Here is an 8,828-nt window from a genome sequence, read left to right as displayed (position 1 = left end):
TATAATGACACATCTTCCTACATAAAACGCGTTCTTTGCCTTTTCGAGGTAAATAGCATGCTGTGACCATACACAGTCGTTGGTGGTGGTGGTGGTAGTAATAATAGTAATAATAATAATAATAATAATATAATAATAATAATAATAATAATGATTCAATGTGGTGAAATTGGCTCAATGGCTGTCTGCCGTTTGAAATAAATTCTCTGGAAACGATGGGCAATGCTGGAGCTTTCGGTGACTTTGGCCTGGAATCATATCAGAAGAAGAAGAAGTGCAGTGGGCGGAGTTTGGAACTTGGGGTGCAGCGAACTCAACTTCTCCCTCGATTCGGATCACCGCCTCGCGCTCCCTGTGTATCTCCTGACTCTCCTGTGCCTGTGAACTCCATCGTAAACGATTCGCCTCGTGTATTCAAGGTATGGATATGTTGTTAGTGAAGATTGTAGCTATAACATTACATGCTTGCACAGTATTGATATCACGTAAACTTTTTTTGTGTCCATGTGTCCCCGTTGCTAGTTAATCACAATTCGTTAAACAACATTTGGGCTTCCGTGTTGTTTCGCACTTCTCTGTCATCTTTTGGTCTCAACTTCTATTATAGCACGCATTGGTTTCGGCTTGTCGAAAATGACCAGCCGTACCACAGTTAGACTAGTAGCGAAGTTGTGACTAGGCCGCGTTAGCCGCGGCCACTAGCAGTTAACTAGCTGGTCGCTAGCCGCGGCTAACGTGGCCTAGTCAACACAGTAAAGTTACGCGGAAAGTACACTGGAAACGGGCGCGGCGCCCGCAGCAGATGGAGCTTATTAAAGTCAATTGAAGTTGCTCCACAAGTACAAGAGAGACGGCTAATCTATTTTATTTCCTCTACACGCAGCTACGCGGCCCTCCAACAGGTAAAAACAACATTTAAAAAATGTCGTGTCCGTGCCGGCGCTGTCGTTCCCAATGTGCTTAATTATCCTGCTTGTCAAGTTGTGTGTCTGTTGTGTTGAGAGGTAAAGCAGTGGGTTCGATTGTTAACTTTTATTGACAAGCTCTACATTGCTCTGTTTGTTCCCCCCAGGTCGTTTGCATGGACAGCTTCGTCGCAGCAAAGTTAACAGAGTGGCTGTTACCTGATCTCATTGAGAATTTTACAGGTGAGCATTTTACCCCTTTTGACCATGACAAAAGTAATGTGCCCATTTGTTGGTTCATCAAAGTTACAGCCTGTATTAGTGAAATTGTGCCTTATCCTCAAGCTGTTATGAATAGAAATTGGCCATATAATAATCTTTTAATCCATGTAATTTCTCTCAAGTAGAGGAAATATGGACAGTACACTCTGCCATTCAAAGACTAAGGGTTATTAGTATAAAGCTTTAAACATGACCAGAGAATCCATTAAGTAATTAAAAGTTGTAGTGATAATTCTAAAGTATTGGCCAATGATTCATAATTGTATCAACTGTGTAATACTCATGTATTGTTTTTTTTTGTTGTATTTTTGTCTTCCAGAACAAGACATAGACGAAGAAGCATTTCTTCTGTTAGATGAAGATTCAATCAAAAATCTAATCCCCAAAATTGGCCCCAGGCTAAAGTTCCTTAGGCTCTTCAAAGAACTTGTAAGTCATCTCTACTAGAGCTCTAAAGGAACGTAATGCTGATCAACAATATCAGGGCAGATGGCATTTGTATGTTTTAAATGCAAGAGGGTGATTCCGGGGGATCTCAAGTCTCTCTTCTCGCATTTACGGATAATACACAATGTAAATAGTTCATCAACTTATTTCCAGTGTTGTCAAAGCAGTTGTAACAGGACATTCTCCTTCATTCGGTCTTACAGAAGGCACACACATCGTGAACCGCTATCAGCGGATTCCACTCCAGCCCCTGCTATTTAAAATCTTGGAACTTCCTGGCATTTTACAGTCCATGATGCAGTGGCAACAGAAAGAGAGACATGCTCTTCAGGATGTATTTGATGGAGAGTTCTGCAAAAGACATCCACTCTTTTTGAAAGAGGTTTCCGTCCCGTTGTTGTTATACAACGATGACTGTGAAACCGTAAATCCTCTTGGATCAAAAACTGGGGTCCACAAGCTAGGATTTGTCTATTTTATCTTAAAGAGTTTGCCTCCGGATCTGCTGTCAAATTTGCAGTCTCACTTCCTATTGGCAGTATATAAATCAGACGATGCAAAGACATATGGGATTGATGTAGCGCTGCGCCCTATTGTTGATGAGCTAAAGACTCTTGAGAGGGATGGCATCACAGTAAACACCCGTGACTATCAAGGCGTTGTGAAATTCTCGGTTGTCCAGGTTGTGGGAGATAATTTGGGCTTGAATGGTATTCTTGGCTACAATGAGAGTTTCTCTGGGAATCATGTGTGTCGGCTGTGCAGAGTCCACAGAGATGTCCTGAGGGTTCAGACACAGGAAGATCCAAAGCTGTTGCGTGATGTTGATAGTCATAAGGCAGATTTGGAGACAAATGACCCCTCCAAGACAGGCCTCAAAAGAGATAGTGTCCTTAACAGACTGTCTTTCTATCATGTGACAGACAATAGAGCAGTAGACATCATGCATGACATCCTGGAAGGGGTAGGAGCATATGAAGTCAAGCTTGTGCTGAACTCACTCATTGAACAAAAGCTTGTAACACTAGATAAGCTAAACTACCGGATCACGAGCTTTGATTATGGCTTTTCTGACATGGCAAACAAGCCCTCTGTAATAAGCAAGAGCGATCTGAAGAACATCGACAGCCCTCTGCGTCAGTCAGCTGCTCAGATGTGGTGCCTACTACGGTTACTGCCTATAATGATAGGAGACCTGATCCCTAATGACAACAAGGAATGGGAGCTTCTCACTGTCTTACTTATGTGTATGGAGATCATCTTTTCACCTTCTATAACCCTGGCAGCAACACGATACCTGAGTCAACTCATAGAAGATCATCACTCTCTCTTCTTGGAGCTCTATCCACACCTGCATTTGCGTCCCAAACACCATTTTATGCTTCACTACCCCAAAGCTATTGAAAAACTCGGACCGTTGATACAGTTATGTTCAATGCGTTTTGAAGGCAAACATGGCTTCTTTAAACGCATCAGTCATGTCACTTGCAACTTCCGCAATATTTGCAAAACAATGGCATATCGTCATCAGATTATGCAGTGTTACACTTTCATGTGTGGGTCTATGCTCAGCCACAATACAGAAATCGGACCCGGGTACACAACATTTCTGGCCAATCTTGAAGGGTATAAAGACATCAAAAGTGGTCTGACAGGGATTCCTCTTTTCACTGAACTATATGTACCTGCCAGGGTCACAGTAAAGGGTACTCTGTACAGATCAGGCATGATGGTGTTCATGTCTACAGTGCTGCTTACCAACACTTTTTAAAAAGTTCATTGCATCTTCATGTTTCATATTTAAGAGTATCAGAAGTCGTAACATTCAGGGGGAAGAAATAGTTGTTTTGAGTTAAAGCAAAATGAAGCAGCAGCAGCTCCCTCTGCTGTGTGTAGAGAGAAGTAAAAAGCTTACAGCACCTGGTATTCCCAGGCGGTCTCCCATCCAAGTACTAACCAGGCCCGACCCTGCTTAGCTTCCGAGATCAGACGAGATCGGGCGTGTTCAGAGTGGTATGGCCGTAAGCGAGAGATGAAGCTACAAACAGGCCTTTTATCATGTATCTGTCTGCTCTTACATAGAGTTAAATAGAAAAAACATGTTTTTATAAATTCTGGATAAGAAGCTCAGATTATAATGACGTCATTTCCACAGCTGAATGATACTGTACTGTATTTAAGTCATGTTTTCTTTAAAGGTAGTCGTAGGCTTCTTCACTCATAATAGTTTCTACTCTACTACATTTATGCCATATATTATAAATAATATTTTTAGCACAGTAAATATATGAAGAAAACTATCTACATGTAAAGTATACGACTACATGATATGTCTAACATCATCTATAAAAGGCCTGTTTATAGCTTCACCTCTCGCTTACGGCCATACCACTCTGAACACGCCCGATCTCGTCCGATCTCGGAAGCTAAAATGAAAATGATGGAACAGTTACAACCTTTATTCCAAAAACCTGTAAAAACAGCGAATATTCACAACATTGAATGTGCAAAGATAAAAAGTGTTTCAACCTGGTGACAGTAACTCTACAAACGTTTCCATCTTACAGCCATAAGGAATACAAATAGTTGGCTTTCTATTTTGAACAGAACACAACTCCTTTGCGTCATCTCAACATGATTGAGACTAGTAGACTTTACATCCCACGAGATTAAAACATGTCTGAGAGAAACATATATTTAATTGAAGTATTCACTAAATGCATATTTGTAAGTTGAACAACCCACAATTTCCCTTTTTTCAGTGTAAGACACACCTGTTTTTATTGGATTTTACCACTTTTTATTATGAAGATTCTGCTTTTATTTCCAATAGCTTCCATGTCATGTGACCCAGTGACAAAAAGACCAATGGTAGACTGTGAAGAAGCACAACTCTGTCACCAAACAGAATCACACCTGCTGAATAGTGGTTCACCAGTAGATGCTGTTCACCACACTGAAGGTATGGGCAGCAACATGAAACAGGGCCTCCATGACCTGACAAAAAACATATTAGCCAATTAATACACATTCCAAAATTTGCTGAACTTTAATTTCCAGCAATGTAAGAGTATCTAAGTATCTAAACATTCTTGATATAAATCTTAAAATGTTAGATAAAGTAAATGTCACGCAGAGTCAAACTTCACATGCTTCAAACAGTTACGTACCTCCCCTACCAACCACCGATGTGGTCAAAGTGAGCATAGGATGAGGATGCTGTGGACCACCATCTGTGAAGGGAGCACTGCGACAACCACCTCGTTGTCCCTCTTTTTCCACAGTAAGGTTAACTGCAAGTCAGAGTTACCAGGAAATCAATGCATGCCGTTGAATATATATAAATTGAGGACCACTGCTAAGGTGAATCATTTTCGTCTACCTCACCATGATGAAGAAAACACTTGACCAGGAAATCTCTACCTCCAGCTTTTTGCGAGACGTCAGTATTTCTGTCTTTGGCCTTTTCTGAAACATCCCATTGTGTCCTATGTGAACTGTATAGTGACAATTAAGCATTGGTTTGGAGTCACTGGATAACATGACATGGAAGCTATTCAAAAATAAAAGCTGAATTTTTATAATTTTTCATATGATATAAAAGACACACTCTTAAAATAGAAATTCCACTAAAATCCAATTAAAAACAGCCGTGTCTCATTCTACCAGTATAACAAGACATTTAGCCATTGATTTTGAGTCGATGGCTCAAATGACCTCGACGCTATTAAAGAAAACGTACGGTGTATTCACAAAAAAATGGTGATTTTTCTTTAAAATATTCATGAAAAATAGAAATTCCACTAAAATCCAATAAAAACTGCTGTGTCTCATTCTACCAGTATAACAAGACATGTCGGCATTGATTTCGAGTTGATGGCTCAAATGACCTGGGAGCTATTGAAAAAAATCGGGCGGTGTATTCGCTAAAAATGGTGATTTTTTTTTGAAAAAAATATTCATGAAAAAAAGATATTCCACTCAAATCCAATAAAAACTGTGAGGGCACTCAATCTTTTGGCCCTGTGAGAGTTGTGAGAAATTCAACTCACTGCAATCAGGTGTGTGTGGCACTGATTGGCTTTGATTAAGACCAGGTGTGGGGAGTTTTCATATACCCTGAGTCTCCAGTGCCCTGTGCTGACTCATTATCTCACCTTCAGAGGTAGTGAGAGCTTCTCCCTGTGGCTTCTCAAGTTGTCGGTGTATCTATAAACACCAACTCAGAACTTTGTGTGTATTTGATGTCAATTGCCTGTGTATAACTTGGGGTGCTGGAGAGTTTGTTGTGACTCCAGCCTTTTGGGTGATCAAAGGTTTCCCGGGCAGCCTTTGCCTTTCGTTTCGTGTTTTCTGGGTCTCCTGGACAATTTTGGTTCTGAGTCAGCTGCTTGGCAGCGGTGGTCTAGTTAATCATTTTATTGCTTTATTTCATTAAGGAAGCCTGTAGTGGCTCTATACAGTTTCGTTGTTTTTTTCTCCCCTTTCCAATCTATCGCTACTGCGAATTTGTGGTTATCCCTCTGGGATAACTTTGAGACACCCCTGGGTCCGCACCAGTAAATATATGAAGAAACTATTATGAGTGAAGAAGCCTACCCTAAACTACCTGTAAAGAAAACATGACTTAAATACAGTAACTGAGTAAATGTACTCATACTTCTGGAAAAGTCTATCATTCAGGTGTGGAAATGACGTCATTATAATCAGAGCTTCTTATCCAGAATTTATAAAACATGTTGTTTCTATATAACTCTATGTAAGAGCAGACAGATACACAATGAATATCATCTATAAAAGGCCTGTTTGTAGCTTCATCTCTCGCTTATGGCCATACCACTCTGAACACGCCTGATCTCGTCTGATCTCGGAAGCTAAGCAGGGTCGGGCCTGGTTAGTACTTGGATGGGAGACCGCCTGGGAATACCAGGTGCTGTAAGCTTTTTACTTCTCTGTACACACAGCAGAGGGAGCTGCTGCGGCTGCTTCATTCGAGACACACATCATTTAGTTTCGCTTCAACTCAAAACAATTCTTTCTTCCCCCTGAGTGTTGCAACTTCTGATACTCTTAAATATGGAACATGAAGTTGCAATGAACTTTTTAAAAAGTGTTGGTAAGCAGCACTTTAGGGAGCAAGGTTTGAACCCAGAGCCTTGAACATGATGCATAGCAGACTGGACTAATGACTGAGACATATTGTGTTGCTTCCCTCAAATCTTTTCATGAGATCCCAAATTGATTTGAACAGACATTATTTACATCCTCGATGCACCCTTTGAGCTTGTGCACCCACTTCAGGCAGGGTGCTTTTAGCTTAGCAGCTACAAGTCAGTCATGCTGATAAAAAAAGACTGAATTTAATGATTGAATGAATGATTGACTGTGGAGATGACAGTGGACTTCAGGAATAGCCCCCCTTCACTGCCTCCCATCACCATTTTCAATAACTCTGTGTCTGCTGTGGAAACCTTCAGGTTTCTGGGATCTTCCATCTCCCAGGACCTAAAGTGGACACCCAACGTAGACGCCATAATCAAAAAGGCCCAGCAGAGGATGTACTTCCTGCGTCAGCTCAGGAAGTACAACCTGCCCCAGGAGCTGCTGATCCAGTTCTACACGGCAATAGTCCAGTCTGTTCTCTGCACCTCCGTCATCGTCTGGTTTGGATCAGTCACCAAACAGCACAGGAACAGACTGATAAGGACAATCAGGACTGCAGAAAAAATTATTGGTGCTAAACTGCCCACCATCCAGGACCTATACTCATCCAGAGTCAGGAAACGGGCAGGAAACATCTCTGCAGACCCATCACACCCTGGACACAATCTGTTTGAACTTCTCCCCTCCAGCAGGCGCTACAGAACACTGTACGCCAAAACAACCAGACACAAGAACAGTTTCTTCCCCCAGGCCGTCGCACTGATGAACACTTCAGTCACCCAGTGTCAGTAACCTCCTGTCTCCAAAATCATCCACTCACAGTCTTTACATTTACAGACTAAATTGCACTTTATATGTACATAAATCCTCACTGTAAATAATATTATTTATGTATATTATTTATGTGTATATATGTGTATGTATGTATGTATGTATGTATGTATGTATGTATGTATGTATGTATATATAATTACTTAAATGTTTTTATAATAGACCGGACCTCTGAACACTTTTTAACTTACTGTTCTTTGTTCTTGTTCTTTCTAGTTGAATGTTTGTTATTTTATGTTTATGTTCATGTTTACGTCTATGTACAACATGTTCTAAGAAAAAAACAAAGTCAAATTCCTTGTATGTGTTTCACATACTTGGCCAATGAAGCTGATTCTGAAATGTGTTTGGATGAAGCCAATTAAACTCTTTGATCATTTTAGTCCTACACAAATTCGTCACCTGATTCCAACACAATTCAATCCCTTTTATTGCAACACTATTTGTTCATTTAATTCTAACAATATTTCTTATTAAAATATTCTGATACCAATTACATTTTCATGGATGTAATAGTTAAATTCAAATTAATTTTGGTTATACACAGTTTTTACTTTTAATATTTTTTTGAACTTAAATACTAGGAAATACGTTAAATTCAAATATATTTTAAAATGGCTAAATTGTAATCAGATTTTTCTTGATCATTCTTAAAATTAAACACTTTTTCCTCGTTGAAAATGACAGTTACAACCTTTATTCCAAAACCTGTAAAAACAGTGAAGATTCACAACATTAAATGTGCAAAGATTAAGTGTTTCAACCTGGTGACAGTAACTCTCTACAAACGTTTCCATCTTACAGCCATATCAACCAATGCTGTCTCATTAGACTATAATTTTACTCAAAACATTTGAGAAGCCAACAGTCAGTGTTGTTAAAGTGCAACATGTAATCTTGCACTAGACAAAAGTCTGCTTTTATTTTCAATAGCTTCCATGTCATGTGACTCAAAAAGACCAACAGGACACACGTCTAATCCAGTTTAATGTTAGATTCTTTTATTTCACAGCATTGAGCACATTTCAAAGAAACACTTTATTCACAAAAGGGACATTCCCAGTTTCCCTTCTAGGCCTTTCCAAAGTTTGTGTCCATTGCCACACACTGGGAATGGAACCATCTCCCACAGTCACCACGTTGGACCTGTGAAATTATTGATTTATTGTTATATTTTTCTTATTTTGCTATTAGACACCA

At 39.9% G+C, this 8,828-nt stretch overlaps 2 non-coding genes across 2 annotated transcripts; one reads left to right on the top strand and one right to left on the bottom strand.

Moving 5' to 3' along the window:
- Positions 1 to 3,542: 3,542 nt before the first annotated feature.
- On the bottom strand, positions 3,543 to 3,661 carry LOC140992692 (5S ribosomal RNA). Its single transcript, XR_012178251.1, has one exon. It is a non-coding gene; the product is annotated as a 5S ribosomal RNA (ribosomal RNA).
- Positions 3,662 to 6,457: 2,796 nt separating this feature from the next.
- On the top strand, positions 6,458 to 6,576 carry LOC140992767 (5S ribosomal RNA). Its single transcript, XR_012178318.1, has one exon. It is a non-coding gene; the product is annotated as a 5S ribosomal RNA (ribosomal RNA).
- Positions 6,577 to 8,828: the final 2,252 nt, after the last annotated feature.

This window comes from Pagrus major, chromosome 24 (assembly GCF_040436345.1).
Source record: "Pagrus major chromosome 24, Pma_NU_1.0".
In the NCBI taxonomy this organism is placed as follows: domain Eukaryota; kingdom Metazoa; phylum Chordata; class Actinopteri; order Spariformes; family Sparidae; genus Pagrus; species Pagrus major.
Note: the sequence above shows the minus strand (reverse complement) of the source record. Positions and strands in the feature narration are given on the sequence as shown.